Source organism: Cetorhinus maximus, chromosome 10 (genome assembly GCF_964194155.1).
Source record: "Cetorhinus maximus chromosome 10, sCetMax3.hap1.1, whole genome shotgun sequence".
Classification (NCBI taxonomy): domain Eukaryota; kingdom Metazoa; phylum Chordata; class Chondrichthyes; order Lamniformes; family Cetorhinidae; genus Cetorhinus; species Cetorhinus maximus.
The window spans coordinates 34,369,354-34,385,984 of record NC_135888.1 but is presented as its reverse complement, the minus strand read 5'-3'; the positions used below and the strand labels follow the sequence as shown (position 1 = coordinate 34,385,984).

General features: G+C 44.2%; 1 protein-coding gene across 5 annotated transcripts in view; it reads left to right on the top strand.

Annotated features, from left to right (window-relative positions):
* Positions 1-16,631, top strand: part of astn2 (astrotactin 2) — a 1,702,785-nt gene that overhangs the window by 541,721 nt on the left and 1,144,433 nt on the right. The gene's annotated exons all lie outside the window — the stretch shown is intronic.

Sequence of the window (16,631 nt, the reverse complement as noted above, 5' to 3'; positions counted from 1 at the left end):
TGAATGCTTATTTTTGTGATGAAACTCATGCTTAGCTGCTTAAGTCAAACGGCAGCAAATTATCACTTTTAAATAGATCGAGGAATATTTCTCAAAGCAACAAAATTTTTAATAAATTATGTTCTAAAACGTGTCACGATATCACTGCTGGGTGACAGATTTTGCATTTGGTGATATGCAAATGAGATTGAATTGGGTTGACCGTTGAAGCAAAGTTTTAACTTTAAAATTGGCCAGGATATTTTGGATGGCGGAGTTTCCCTTCCCACCATTGAGGGGTTTGTGGCAAATACCCCTACCCATATGGGCTGCCCCACAGCCATTTCACGCTCCAATGAGCGTTATTTGGCTGGAGGCAGATCTTCCGCCCCTCAGTTGGGAGGAAGTCCCGTCCCAGAGACCTGATGGCCAATCAGATTGGTGGGCAGCTCTCTAGTCCCTGCAACACCAGAAGATGCCGTGCACAGCATTGGGACTGCATGTAGCCCCCAGAGCCTAAGTCCCGAGAGTCCAGGAGCAGCTAAGTTTTGGGGGGTCTCAGGAAGGGGAGGGTAGATGAGGCCTGGGGTATGACAGAGGAGGGTTGGGGTGTCAGTGGAGAGGCTGGGTAGGAGGGAGTGCCCCCAAGGCTCAGATCTTTTGGGGGGGGTGCCAGATGTTAAAAGGAGGCTACTGATGGAGACACCCACCCACTTCCCCCACTGAGGCCTGAACAGGGTTAAATTCCTGCTTCCCCTGCCCCTGAACTCCTCCCGCCAGCCTGAACATTCAGGCTGGGTAGGAAATGGCCCTTTAGAGGCCATTTAAGGGCCTCAATTGAGGCAAGGGCGGGCGGGACAGCCGAGGCCCTGGCCGACCCAGCGTAAAATTGCGGAGAGGTCAGGGCAGATAGGAACCTGGTGGGAAGACCCTCCAAAAAATTTGACAGTCACCGCCACCTCCTCATCGCCCCTCTCCCACCACCTGCAAATCCGCTGGTGGGGAACATTAAATTATATCCCTTGTTTCCATGTTTCCTTCTCCATGTCCTTGCCCCTCCCCATCTCTGCAATCCCCTCCATGCCCACAAGCGTCTGGGATGTCTGCACTCCTCTAACTTCCACCTCTTGTGCATTCCCAATTGTAATTGCTCCACTACTAGTGGCTGCGCCTTAAGTTGCCTAGGCCCGAGCACTGGATTTACCTCCCTACACCTCTCTGCCCCTCTGCTTTCCACCTTTAAGGCACTCCTTAAAACCTATCTGTTTGACCAAGCTTTCGGTCACCTGACCTAATAGCATCTTATGCCTCCAGCTGCAGCTTCTCAAAATCCACTTTTCGGAGCTGGAGCTGTGGCTGGAGTCACTGCGCAGCATCTGCAAGGCTGAGATCTTCATGGATAGCACGTGCAGTAAGGTGGTCACACCGCAGGTAAAGGGTACACAGGTAGAAAGTGATTGGGTGACCACCAGACAGAGTGAAACAACTGGGCAGGTAGTGCAGGAGTGCCCTGAGTCCATCTCCCTCGCTAACAAATTCTCCGTTTTGGGTACTGCTGGGGGAGATGGTTTCTCAGGGGAATGCAGCAAGGGCCAAGTCCGTGGCACCATGAGTGGCTCAGCTGCACGATGATTGGGGGTTGAGGGGTGGGGGCAGAAAAAATGAGTGGGACAGCAATAGTTATAGGGGATTCTATCATAAGGGGAACAGATAGACGTCTCTGCGGCTGTAGACGTGACCCCAGGATGGTATGTTACCTCCCTGGTGCTAGGATCAAGGAAGTCACTGAGCGGCTGCAGGACATTCTGAAGGGGGAGGGTGAACAGCCAGAGGTCGTGGTCTATAACGGTACCAACGACATAGGTAAATAAAAGGGATGAGGTCCTGAACGCAGAACATAGGGAGCTAGGAAATAACTTAAAAAGCAGGACCTCAAAGGTAGTAATCTCAGGACTACTCCCAGTGCCACATGCTAGCGAGATCAGGAATAGGGGGATAGACCAGATGACGTACCAGATGGCTGTAGAAATAGTGTAGGAGGGAGGAATTTAGATTCCTGAAGTATTCGGACCGATTCTGGTAAAGATGGGTTTTGTACAAGTTGGATGGATTGCACCCCAGCAGGAGCGGGACCAATATCCTCGCAGGGGTTTTTGCTCGTACTGTGCGGGAGCGTTTAAACTAGAGTGGCAGGGGGATGGGAACCTGAACGGGGAGACACAAGAGAGGGAAACAAAGATAGAAATGAAAGACAGAAAAGTAGAGAGTAAAAGTGGAAGGCAGGAGAAACTATTATATAGGATGTGATAACAGGGCACTTAGAAAATATCAACAAATAGGGCCATAGTACAAGAAAAAGTGTGCAAACATATTAAAAAGACAAGTCTAAAGGCACTGTACCTGAAAGCACGGAGCATTCACAATAAGGTAAACTAATTAACAGTGCAAATAGATGTTAACGGCACAATATGATTGTGATTACAGACACATGGCTGCAGGGTGACCAAGGCTGGGAACTAAATATCCAAAGGTACTCGATATCTAGGAAGGACAGACAAAAAGGAAAAGGGGGTGGGGTGGCATTGTTAGTTAAGGATGAAATCAGTGCAACAGTGAGAGGGGATATTGGCTCAGAAAATCCAGATGTAGAATCAATCTAAGATTGCGGGAGCTAAGAAGCAGCAAGGAGTGGAAAGCATTAATGGGAGTTGTGTAGTAATCTGAAGTGTAATACACCTTTAAGACAAGTGTTGTAATGCAAGGCCACATGATCCTGATACCCAGTGGCAGAGTAGTGCAGGCTATCTCTGTAGAGAAGTCTTGAGCTAGATGCTGAAGAGAGAAGACAGAGTTTTGAGTTGAGTGCACAAATGTAGCTGCATGAGCTTCGTTTATAAATAAACAGCATATGTTTATTCTAACAACGATCTACTGATGTTCTCTGTCTCCGTACCAATTTAGTCACCCTGAAACAAGCATGCAACCTGGATCCTTTAGCTCCAACTAACCAAAAGCACTGGATCCAACAAGTTGTCTTTAGGTCTCCAAACAGTAGTGGTAAGATAGGGGACGGCATTATACAGGAAATTAGAGATGCATGTAACAAAGGTGCAGTAATCATGGGTGACTTTAATCTACATATAGATTGGGCAAGCCAAATTAGCGATAACACTGTGGCGGATTAATTCCTGGAGTGCGTTTCAGATGGTTTTTTAGACCAGTGTGTCAAAGAACCAATTAGGGAACAGGCTACCCTAGATTTTGTGATGTGCAATGAGAAGGGGTTAATTAATAATCTTGTTGTTCAGGGTCCTTTAGGGAACAGTGACCATAACATATAGAATTCTTCATTAGGATGGAAAATGAAGTAGTCCAATCCAAAACTAGGGTCGTAAATCTAAGCAAAGGGAACTACAAAGGTATGAGGCGTGAGTTGGCTACAGTAGATTGGGGAACTTTATTAAAAGGCGGGGTGGCAATGGCTAATATTTAAGGGATGAATGTATGCATTGCAACAGCTATATATCTCTTTCTGGCACAAAAACACAACAGGAAAAGTGGCCCAACCATGGCTAACAAAATAAATTAAGGATAGTATTAGATCCAAAGAGGAGTCATATAAAATTGCTAGAAAAAGTAGCAAGCCTGAGGATTCAGAGCAGTTTAGAATTCAGCAAAGCAGATCCACGAGATTGATTAGGAGAGGAAAAACAGAGTATGAGAGTAAACTTGCAAGAAACATAAAAGCAGACTGTAAAAGCTTCTATAAGTATGTAAAAAGAAAAAGATTAGTGAAGACAAATGTAGGTCCCTTACAGTCCAAAATGGGAGAATTTATAATAGTGAACAAGGAAATGGCAGAGCAATTAAACAACTACTTTAGTTCTGTCTTCACGGAGGAAGATACAAATAACTTCCCAGAAGTGCTAGGGAACCAAGGGTCGAGTGAGAAGGAGGAATTGAAGGAAATTAGTTTTACTAAATACATAGTGCTGGGAAATTGATGGGACTGAAAGCCAATAAATCTCCAGGGCCTGATAATTACATCCCAGGGTACTAAAGGAGGTGGCCATGAAAAGTGGTTGCCATCTTCCAAAATTCTATAGATTCTGGAACACTCCTAGCAGATTGGAGGGTGATACATATAACCACACTATTTAAAAAAGGAGGGAGAGAGAAAACAGTGAATTACAGACTGGGTTAGCCTAATATCAGTAGTAGGGAAAATGCTAGAGTTTATTATAAAGGATGTGATAACAGGACACTTAGAAAATATCAACGGTATTAGACTAAGTCAACATGGATTTATGGAAAGGAAATTATGTTTGACAAACCAACTGGAGTTTTCTGAGGACGTAACTAGCAGAATAGATAAGGGAGAACCAGTGAATGTGGTGTATTTGGATTTTTAGAAAGCTTTTGATCAAGTCCCACATCAGAGGTTAGTGTGCAAAATTAAAATATATGGGATTGGGGGTAATATGCATGGATTGAGAGTTGGTTAACAGACAGGGAACAGAGATTAGGAATAAATGGGACTTTTTCGGAGTGACAGGTGGCAGCTAGTGGGGTGCCGCAGGGATCAGTGCTTGGGCCCCAGCTATGCACAATACATATCAATGGGCAGAATCATCCGGTCCCATTAGCGGCAGGCGTCATGGCAGGTGGGGTGGCAGAATTCGGCGTGAGGGGCAGAAATCGATTTCACGCCGGTGTGAAATCACAGCAGGTTCACCTGATGGTATCCGCCATGGCGGAACGCCAATCCTGCTAGAGGCCGGCATAAACTCAGTTTGCCATCCCGGTCATGGAATACAAAGTAAGTCTCACCAGAATCGACGCCCCACGCCTGATATACCATTACACCAGTGAGAAAACATGTCAGCGCAGAACACGTCTGGTCAAGCATGGCATGTAGAAGTCGAAACTCAACTTTAGGGCCTTGCTCAGATCGCGGACATCTGAGGTTGGGGGAGGAAGGTGTAGGGATGGGTGAGGTTGGGAGGAGGGGGGCAAAGGTGTCCGAGGGTGAGGTTGGGAGGCAGGGGATGACGGTGTCGGTAGGGCGGGGTGGGGGGGGGGTGCATGAGGTTGGGAGGTGGGGGACAAAGTTGTCAAGGGGGGGGTGAGATTGGGAGTGGGGTTGAAGGTGCTCAAGGGGAGGAGGGAGTATGGAGCAAGGAGGGTGTAACGAGGGAGAATGCTGCAAGTGGGGAGGTAGGTAAGGGAGGGAGTTTGGTGGGGAGAAGGTGTCCAGGGGGAGGAGAGGGTAGTTTGGAGAGGGGAAGGTGTCCAGTGGGAGGAGGGAGTAAGAGTGGAGGAGGGAGTAAGGATGAGGATGTCGAGGTGTACATGCAAGGGCGGGGTCTGTGGTGTCAATGACTCCCTCCTGGTGAACAAACTGAGGATGGGCATGGTAGGAGGGAATGCTGAGTGTGAGAGGGAGCCAGTAGGGTGGGAGGGTGAGGGTGTGCTGGTAATGATAGAAGGAAGGATGAGGGTGGTTGGTGGGGACAGGGACTCTGGGGGTGGGAAGGAGGAAGTTGGAGAGGTCACTGTGGTTGGGGTTGGGATTTTCAGGAAGGTAGGGAACGTGCACATTCACCTGGACATCCTGGAATGACAATGGTTTGGGTTAGCAGGTGACGTGGGGAGGTGGAAGGGTGTGTCGGGCGGTCCACAGTGATGGGGAAAGGACATGGGTGACTTGGGGGAGTGGTTAGGATGGGGGAGCTTATGAGAAACTTGAGTACGACAAGGTTTTTCAAATTGAAAGTTAGTGGAGCCTCATGTTGGATGGGCACAGGTGCTGCATGGGAGTGCAATCAGTGTTTGGATGGAGATGCGGGTCAGCTCAGATGGACAACTGAAAGTGAACCCCAGCAGGCAGCATTGAAAATGCTCAGGACAGTGAGATGAGTGTGATGGATGAAGGCTGTGTGTGCGTGAGAGAATTCTTGCACGAGGCTCCGAAAGGCCCTGCCACACACACACTTTTCCCTATCACCATCACTTGTGGTCCGGCTGCAGGCAGCTGAACTGCTGGTGTGGGTTGGGGGGATACAGGAGGAGGACTCACAAAGCCTCTCAATGAAGGTAAAATACAACATTACACATTCAGTGAAAGTGAATATATTTTTAGATTATAAAGTGACAAAATGTGTTTTTCCCGTGCAACCACTTGTTATCAGACTTCCTTAACTTTTCTGGACCTACCAATTCTTCTATTTGTTGCTCTGACATCCACAGCAAGGGTGGAGACAGCCTGTGTAATGGTCGGCTCTGTTGCCTCTGAGGACTTCGGCATGTGTCCTCTGGAGAGCCAAGGCCTTTAGGGCCCCGGCTCGCTTTGGCTGTCCTCCTGTGGGCCTGCTGCTCCCTCTGTGGTGGCAGAGGACGAGGATGAAGGTGTCTCAGGCAAAGGGGACTCAGAGGGAGCAGGCAGCTTCTGAGGTTCCCGAATGATCACCCAGGGGTCTCCAGCTGCCGCTCCTCCTCCCTTTGCGTGCTGGAGGGCCCCGGCCCGACTCCTAGAGGGACATCGAGCTGCTCCATTTCCCCTCGCGTTGTCACTGCAAGAAGTGACCCCTGGCTACCACAATGGAGTGCAGGTTTGCGTACATCTCTGCCTTCTGCTGAACCAGAGTCTCCATGGCGCCCGCCATCTTCCCCATGGAGATCTCCATGCTCACTCATGTGGGCACCATTTCATTAGAGAGCAGGCGGACACACTCCTCCGACTCACATGCCAGTCTTTTGAGGGCTTCCAACAGCCCTCCGTGAAGTCCCCCCACCTTCTACTGACTCTCCACGATGAATTGGAATGCTGAATCCAGAAGCTTGGATCTCACTGATGCCTCTTCCGCAGCAGTGCCCCGAGTGCCTGGGTGCTCGGCTGAACCTGCCTGCTCCTGGTATGGACACATATCCGTGCGGCGACCACCAGATTGTGAACCCAAGCCTGCTCTAGATCTACATCCCATTGAGGTGTGTGTGTCTGATGTGGAGGGTGTGGGTGAGCACTGTGATGGGTCTTCAATGGTGCTGCCCTCAGGGTCCTCATCTGAGGTGCTCTCGGCACTGGCATCGGGGGTCAAGGTTGCCTGAGGATGACGTGTCAAATGTGCCTATGACAGAAAGTGTAGATTATTAGTGCTTGGCAGCGCGTTGAACGCAGAACAGTGGACTCAGAGTAGCATTGAGAGAGGGACAATATGGTGCAGGACCCTCATATGGGTGTTCGCCATCAGCCTCACCATCGCCGCAAGAACAATCCACTTCCTCTCCGGCCAGCTCCAACACTCGACTCTTGAATGGAGCGAGGACCTTGGTGTCCAGCACTCCACTCCCGGTCTGGGACTTCTCCCGTTGATTGTGCATGATCTTGCCTTGCATAAAGACAGATGGAAAGAGTGTGTGCAAGGCACATGCCGAGCCAAATGAGAAGGCGTGCGTGTGTGGGGAGCCATGGACGGGATGTGGAGGCCAGATGGAAATGTGAGGATGTGTGTGAGAGTTTGAGTGGTGATGTCCCTTGAGCTGGCAGTGAGTGAGATGCCAGTGAAAATGTGATGGGCTTGTCAGTGAATGAGTTGAGATTGATGAGATAGTTGATTTACCCTGATGGCATGGATGAGATCATCTGTTTTCTTTCCTGTTTGGCTGACCACTTGTGTGCAGCGTTGGCACTGACCACCTCTGCTACCGCCTCCCAAGCCGGAATGGTGACAGTGATGGGCCTCCTGTGGCCAGAGCGGATGTAGAGGACTTCACGGCAGTACTCCATGGCATCCTGAAGACATCCCAGAGATGCATCACTTAATTAGGGGCTGCACTCTTCTTGGCTTTTGGAGCCATTTCTTCACTGGATCAATCCTGAGCTGTAAGCGTTGAGAACTGTGCGTGCATCTGCATTTTAAGTATGGTGTCCAGCATGAGGAAACAGTGAGGTAACGGAGTGGCGGGCAAATCGGGGACCACTGCCAGTGATTCGGCATGTTTCCTGTGAATGCAATATTAATGAGGTGGGACACGCCAGGAAGGGGATGATAACCTGCCATTGCGGCCGGCAGGTAAAACATCTTTTTTTCACACCTGCTACCTCAATTAGTGCAAATCTGGGACGATTCCGCCCAATGATTTGGATGAGGGAACCAAATGTAATATTTCCAAGTTTGCTGATGACACAAAACTAGGTAGAAATGAGAGTGGTGAGGATGTCAAGAGGCTTCAGGGCAATTTAGTCAAATTGAGTGAGTGGGCAAATACATGGTAGATGCAGTATAACGTGGATAAGTATGAAGTTATCCACTTCGATAGGAAAAACAGAATGGCAGAGTATTATTTAAATGGTGATAGATTGGGAAATGTTGATGTACAAAGGGACCTGGGTGTCCTTGTACACCAGTCACTGAAAGCAAGCATGCAGGTGCAGCAAGCAGTTAGGAAGGCAAATGGTATGTTAGCCATCATTGCAAGAAGACTTGAGTACAGGAACAAGGATGTCTTGCTGCAGCTGTACTGGGCCTTGCTGAGACCACACCTGAAGTATTGTGTGCAGTTTTGGTCTCCTTATCTAAGAAAGAATATACTTGCCATAGAGGGCGTGCAGCAAAGGTTCACCAGGCTGATTCCTGGGATGGCAGAATTGTTGCGTGAGGAGAGATTGGGTCAACCAGGCCTGTATTCACGGTGTTCACGGTTCAGCGGGCATGCAGCCAAACTGAAAATCTAAATGACACGCGGTGACGTCGGGATGCATGCCCGACGTCACCCTGCGTCATTTTACGCCTCGATGAGCGGGCCCTGCCCCCGCTTACCAAGCCAAAGATTCTCTTCTCTATGTTATGTGGCTTGATGCCACACTTGTTTTATAATGCTCCTGTGAAGCACTTTGGGACATTCCATTACGTTAAAGACACTATATAAATATAAGTTTTTGTTGTTGAACAGAAACTTGAAACAAAAAAAACTACTCAAAACTAATGCAATTTTGGACACCCAGAGCAAAAACTCCATCTATCCTCTTCGGTTTATCTCCAGATATCTGTTGTTAAATTTGAGACTATGCAATGATTTTCAGTTGCTTACCTAATCTGTAAATCTTTGGAGAATCAAAGTCATTTCTGAGTCAATAGATGAGATTTTTTAAAGATGTTTTTCTGTATAATTACATGATTGGTGACTAGCTTTCCTGTCAGTCGTAGATTAGGAGATACCGTAGTCGGGTTACTCAACCGTGAAGTTATGATTTTGTCATGTATACACAACATACAGTGGAAATCTTTACCCCTTTGGACAGGGTTGAATTTAACTTTGAAGTGTCCCTCAACTTGTAGAATATTTGAATATGAAGTACTTACATGACACCATCATTAATGTGTGAAGGTTTCTCTTCTTCACATAATAAACACTCAAAGAAAAGCTTTTTCTTTTGCCAGAAATGCTGCATAACAAATATCTTCTCAAAAATGTTTACCATGTTGCTACACACAAACAGAAAAGAATCTTAACACACTTATACAAAAGAGCTGTTATATATTTTCAGATATTTTGAATTGTATTTTTCACATGGCAGCCACAATAATAACCATTTTGAAACACTTGTGTGAAGGTCATTGATTATCCACTCTTGGTCATTTCTGATTGTCTTTGTAAATATTCCTGATGATAAGGCTTAGTACTCTGAGTTCAGAACCCAGAGACTCACAGGTCCTTAGTAATGCAAAACTACTTTGCCCATAGTTTCATATAGGACCTATTTGAAGCAACAATCTAAATCCACAGAGGTTGTTATTCTTGAGTAAGGTCACAGGTGAGGGAAGCCTTTTGTTTTCACAAGATCCCAGGCATCTTCTCACATTTGAAACAGATGGTCAGAAGTTGGATGGTTCAGATACAATTGACACCTTTTCAAATGGTAGCTGCATTGATCAATGCTGAAAAGATGGATTGAACAGACCTTGTGGTTTAATACAAGATGAACACTCCTTGCTCGCCTTATTGCACAATGATATTGTTGTGAACTTCTAATGTTCGAGTGCATGCAGCATGGAGCTGAGAGATGCATCTGTATGGCAACCAAGCATGAAAGAATATTGCAGTAAAGTGAGATTATCAAGCAGGACATTGATAGGTTATCAGCAGTGTCTATGAAGAGGTATATGTTCTTATCATCAGTCTTTCTCACCACCAGTGTTTGTTGGAGTAAAGACTAATTTCTAGAGTTGTGGTGTTCCCATGTTGGCGTTTTAAGGCAGGCCAAGATCTTATAAACTGTGTCCACTGCTTTGGATGCTAAGTTAAATTTGTTTTGGTTTCCAATGTTTTGTTTTGTTTTCAATCCAAATTTTATGAAGTGGATGTGACACTTCATCCACCATCAAGTTTTCCACATTTTCAAACTTGATGCGTATAGGGGTTAATTCCAACTGTATGATATGCTAACGGGACACAGTTTCCATTATCACAGGAAGAGAGACAATGTTATTCTTGCTTATTTGTAGACCCCATGGCAAGAAGAAACTAACTTTATTTAGAAACATCTTAATGTAATGTTTTCCTTACCTCAGCAGACTCTGTAAATATTTTGTGTTAGCACAATAAGACCAAAAATATTATATGGTGGCAGCAAGTGAAAGAACAAGCATGGAAAAGTCTCTACCATTACTGGAAAGCTTCGAGCAGGTTGCAGGTCTCAACCAAACAAAAGTGTGGCTGAATTGACACCAAAGATCTACCAGATAGTGCACCGAATTGGTGCACCGAATCGGGCCTCACTGTGAAGGACAGCAGTGATCAGGACAGTACACTATTATACATGATGGGTGGCTATGCTGGTGATATCCTAGTCAGGCAAGAGATCAATGAAGAAAAAGCTACCTATGATGAGGTAATAAAAGCACTTGTTGCCTACTTCAATCTGTAAAAGAATAGCATTATAGAGCAGGCATAATTTAACAAGCGTTTCCAACGACGAGGGAAGGATTGATACACTTATCAATGATTTGTATAATCTTGCCAAAAACTGTGAATATGGCAGCTTAAAAGAGGAAGTGATTAGGGTCAGAATTGTTGCCGGCATCCTGGATGAAGCATTGTCTAACCACCTGCAGTTGAGATCATTTAACCTTAATGAAGATAATTCAACTGAGCAGAGAAGCTGAAGTGAGGAAGCAATATCGATTGGTGATTCAGGGTGACGGAGAACCATATCCAAAAAATGACTGATTGAATGGAGTATGTTAAACTTAAAGCAGAGAGGCAGCCCCAAAAAGACAGGGGAGGCAGGAAGAGCATCCATCTACTGCGTCAACTAACTGTTATCGGTATGGCGGGAAAAAATTACAGGCGTGAAAATTGTCCCGCTACAGAGCCGGAATGCTATTTTTGCAGAAAGAAGGCTTTCAGGGTAGGTGTTGCAGCAAGAAAATTGTACAGAATAAGCAAAAAGAGAAGCCTTCGAAAGGTGACAAGGTCCATGAAATCGATGATATCAATGATATTGAGATACCTTTCCTGGGAGAGATCCAGGAACCAAGTGGAAGCTACTGGAGAACTGATAACCTAGTGGAGGGAAACAAGATGCACTTTAATTTAGACATGTGTAGCAGTTTTTGTTCTTTCTGATACTGAACTGTGGTTGGAGAAATGTATCCCAGTGACAAGACCTGAAAAAGGTCTTCCTTTTGAAGAGGCAGAAATAAAACTTTGCATCAACAACAACCACAACTCTACCAGCAGCAACTCAGCAACTGAATGAAATCAGAGATGTCCAGAAATCTGATGACAAATGTGTTTTGGTTAGAAAGTACTGTGCTATAGGACGGCTAGCATACGTGGCACACACTCCCATTCTGAGACAATACTGTAGACAGAGGGGACAACTCAGTTAATGGATGACTTAATCATTTATGACGATGGATTGGTCATTCTGAGACTCGATATACTGCAATGATTGCACCAAGGACATTTGGGCATTACAAAATGTCGAGCCAGAGCAAGGTATTTTGTTTGGTTGTCAGGTCCCTCAAAGTCATTGGAAGCGATGATATCAAACTGTATTACTTGTGCTATTCACCATCAGCAGACAAGAGATGTCATCTTCCTTTCCATCAAGACCATGGGAACGTCTTAGGATGGACCTCTTTGACACAGAGGTAAAATATCCTTGATCATAGTAGACTGCTACTCTAGATGGATAGAAGACAAGCAGGGTTACAATTCTGAAGTAGTGCTTACATTATTGAAGGAGATTTTTGCAACACATGGAATTCTAGATGTTGTAATCTCAGACAATGGACCAAAGCTTGTCAGTGAATACTTTAAAGAGTTCATGGCATCATATGGATTTGTCCATACTACCAGCTCACCAAGTACCCTAATGTCAATGGTCAAGCTGGAAGAGGAGTGCGTACAGTGAAAGTAGTGCTAAAGAACTACAATGACATCCAACTTGCACTTCTGAGCTGTCATTCAATTCCACTGCAAAATGGCTAGCCCCATGTGAACTGCTCATGGGAAGAAGACTGAAACTCAACTCCCTACCCTCACACGCACTCATGCCGCATATACAAGCTGATTTCTTGGACAAGGTGAGGGAGAAAGTAGATGAGTATTGTTGCAGTCAGATGTGGACCTATAACAAACATCACAAAGCAGGCAATCTGCCCGATGTCCAACCAGAAGAGCCAGTTTGGATCCGACACCAAGCTCACTTTGGACAAGTGGTTGAACAGACACCATATCCATAGTCCTACTTCATTCAAACTAAAAATGGAATGGTGAGACAGAACAGACATGCACTAGCTTGCGCACAGAAGCAATTTTCTACATGGTCAACGCAGCCATCTACCCTGCTGAACAGACCAGACATGCTTTATTCATCAAGAGATCCAGATTACAACCACGCTGCTGAACTTGATTCATCTTTAAATTCTCCTTCTGCACAGCAGAGCCTGAGGAAACACACACACGACTCAAATCTGACTGTAGTTTGTGTCAGAAACTTGGGGGAAGATGTAGTATATAATATGACAATGAGACATGGTATATATCATCACAGGAAGTGATGCAATGTCTCATGATCTTGCTCTCTCTTGTAGACCTCGTGGCAAGATGAAGACACAGTAAGATGTGTCTTTATAAAGTTAATGGTTTCCTTATCTCAGCAGTCTGTAAATATTCTGAGTTAGCACAAGGAGAGAAAGAATATTGTAATGCTCTAGCTTACCAGTCAATATGATATCACTAATTTAGTGGATGATGAATCTACTGGCTGGAATCTGATTCCACGTAATTTAAACATGTAGAAAGTAAGAATGTGCATTGCAACAATCATTTTCAACAGCCTTTGCATCACTAAATATAACCACAACTGTTGACTTGTCAAAGATTGTCCTGTCTTTCTGTGGCCCTTGTGTCAAATCTTACTACTGCCCTAAAAAAAAATCACAAGAAGAAACCGCCTTGCAAGGCATTTGGAGATTTGTAGACCAACTATCAATGTGCAAATTCCCACATACTTTAGCACTTGTTGCAAAAGATCTCTAGAAAAGTACAAAATTAATAAATTAGGATGAAGACCAAAAGCATCATAAATTGATGGTCTTTAAATTAGCCCTGGCAGCTGTTGTTGTTTCCTAAACCCATTGGATTCATTGTCACAGGGCTATGCCCCTTTATCTTTCAAAATATGATTTTTCCAACTTTCAACCGACTGCAAATTTTGCAATTTGACATGAGACAGAACAAACTACTTAAAAATGCAAGGCCACCTAACAAAGTGAAGGTGAAAAAAAATCACTTTCAGGGGAGTGTGAAGAGAGAGACATCTCCTAAAATTCAGAGACCCATCAAAACTCATCAGTGTCTAAGGAAGAAACGTTGAAACGCAAAGTGCTGCATATTGAAACAATGGCTGCCATTGACAGGCCCACCCAAACCCCTTGGAAATACACAAAAAGTGAAGTATTTCAAGCCAGGTTGCAGCCATTGCAGAGAAATTGTAAGAAGGCTTTCAGCAGAGGAAACAAGTTGAGGGCTGCTGCTCCCTCTCTCTCTTTTAGAACAAGTGTATTGATTGGTTCGCAAGCCAATAAACCTACCAGCAAACCAAAATCTCATAACATTGCAACATCTTCTACATCTGAGTACATCCCTGAAACCAGCTAATCCAAATCAGCTGCAACGTTTAAAATCTACACCACAAGGTCAAATAAAGGACACTTAACTGTATATTCTTTTAGCCTTTTCTTAAATTGGACTCTAACTTCACTTATCTTTGATACCTGTGTTTGTTTGTGTGTGTGTGTGTGTGTGTGTGTGAGGGAGGTGGCGGAAATGACTGCATGAGGGCCAAATGCTTGATGTTGCATTTTTATTATTTTTTCTCGGGTTTAGTGGTCAATAAATTTGCTCCTTCTTTAACTCAAGAAAACATTGTTTGATTGGCTCCTTTTTGCTCACAGTTTAAATAGTTAAATGCATCTGGATTCGGAGAAGGCATATCCCTGTCAAAAATAAACTTAAACCTTTGTTATGACCAAATGAGGAGGTTGAATGGAGGGCAGTCAGTTCACCCCTTCTCATCTGGTCATAACAAAATGAATTCTATTGCTTTTAATTCACATTTTATGGCTCGTACAACAATGAAGTTATAAAAACATTATTGCAAATAAACATCCAACTAGTCTTTATAATTGATAATGCAATCACACAATAGAAAGATAATCACAGTGGTGGCAGAACCATCTCTGTCTGCAGAAAATCCAACATCAGGCAAAAAGAAGAAATCGCAATTAAAAGTGGGTTGATGAATTGGTCTAAATATGAAATGATACAAATGGATCATTTTGGAATGATGGAGAAGCTTGTGATAACTTTTTTGATAAAGCTTCAGTCAGGTATATGATCAGGATGGTCTTGTCTCCAGTATTCATGTATTGGCAGCAAGATAACCATCCAATTTTTTCAGTATTACATGCTTGTCAAGAAGTATAATAATTCATCACATCCTGTTGTGAGTCACTGGTTTGCCAAGTACTGAGGTCTATCAGACCAATTAACCTTCAGTTGAATGGTGTGGCAATGCCAGCATCTCTGATGTTGTAGTATACTTAATGTATTTAGTCTACTTACACTTTCCAACATTATAACAATAGCTGCCTTTAGATGAAAACAAGGAAGATAGAATTTTCAATTTGGGGGGTCGAATCAATCTAAATACCTGTCAGAAATCATTTCAACAACTAAATAAAATTCAATCAGAACAAATGGTTCAATCTTTCAAAGGTTTTATTAATTATAGTATCATAGAGTATGTTTAAGTAGTGGCTATCTTATGAGGAGTTATTTATCAGAAAATATATGCATCCTGTGATATTGATCTGTAGAAACTTGTTCTGATGATACTGGTGAAGCCTGGTGAGTGAGGAAAGAAAAAAAAATAAACCACTGGTTTCCAGTACCTATGAAATTAAGTAAGGTAGGTTATCTTTAAACTGTTTGGGATTGGTTTGAACCTCTGATATGAAACAAGGACATTTGATGGTTGTATATGCTATTCTTCAACAGTGGAACATCACAGAATTGTCACGGTGTAGAAGGAGGCCATTCGGCCCATCATGTCTGCACCGGCTCTCTGAGCATTTTAATTTAGCGCCAATCTCCTGCCTTTTCCCCGTAACCCTGCACATTGTTTCTATTTAAATAATCATCCAATGCCCTCTTGAATGCCTCAATTGAACCTGCCTCCACCACACTTCCAAGCAGTGCATTCCAAACCCTTACTATTTGCTGTGTGAAAAAGCTTTTTCTCACCTCGCATTTGCTTCGTTTGCAAAACACTTTTAAACTGTGTCCTCTGGCTCTCAATCCATTTACAGGCGAGAACAGCTTATCCCTATCTATCCTGTCCAGACCCCTCGTGATTTTGAAAACTTCTATCAAGTCTCCTCTTAGTCTTCTCCTCTCCAAAGAAAGCAATCTATGCTGCTATTAATGAAGCCTAGAATACTGTGTTCTTTAGAAACAGCTCTCTCTATCTGAACTTGCACTTTTAGTGACTTTTCTACATATACACCTAGGTCTCTCTGCTCCTGCGCACCCTTTAGAATAGTATACTTTATTTTATACTATCTCTCATTTTCTTTGTACCAAAGTGTATCAACTCACACTTCTCCTCATTGAACTTCATCTGCCACCTATCTGCCCACTCCACCAATATGTCAATGACCTTTTGAAGTTCCACATTGTCCTCCTCACAGTTTACAATTCTCCCAAGTTTTGTATCATCCGAAAAATGTGAAATTGTCCCCTGCACACCAAGATCTAGATCATTTATATATATCAGGAAAAGCAAGGGTCCCAATACTGACCGCTGGGGAACTCCACTACAAACCTTCCTCCAGCTCAAAAAATACCCATTAACCAGTAATCTGTTTCCTATCCCTCAGCCAATTTTTAATCCAGATGCTACTGTTCCTTTTATTCCATGGCACATAACTTTCCTCACAAGTCTTTTGTGTGGCATTGTATTGAATGCCTTTTGGAAGTCCATAAACACCACATTAATGGCCTTGCCCTCATCAACCATTTCTGTTACCTCTTCAAAAAACTCCAGCAAGTTAGACACGATTTTCCTTTAACAAATC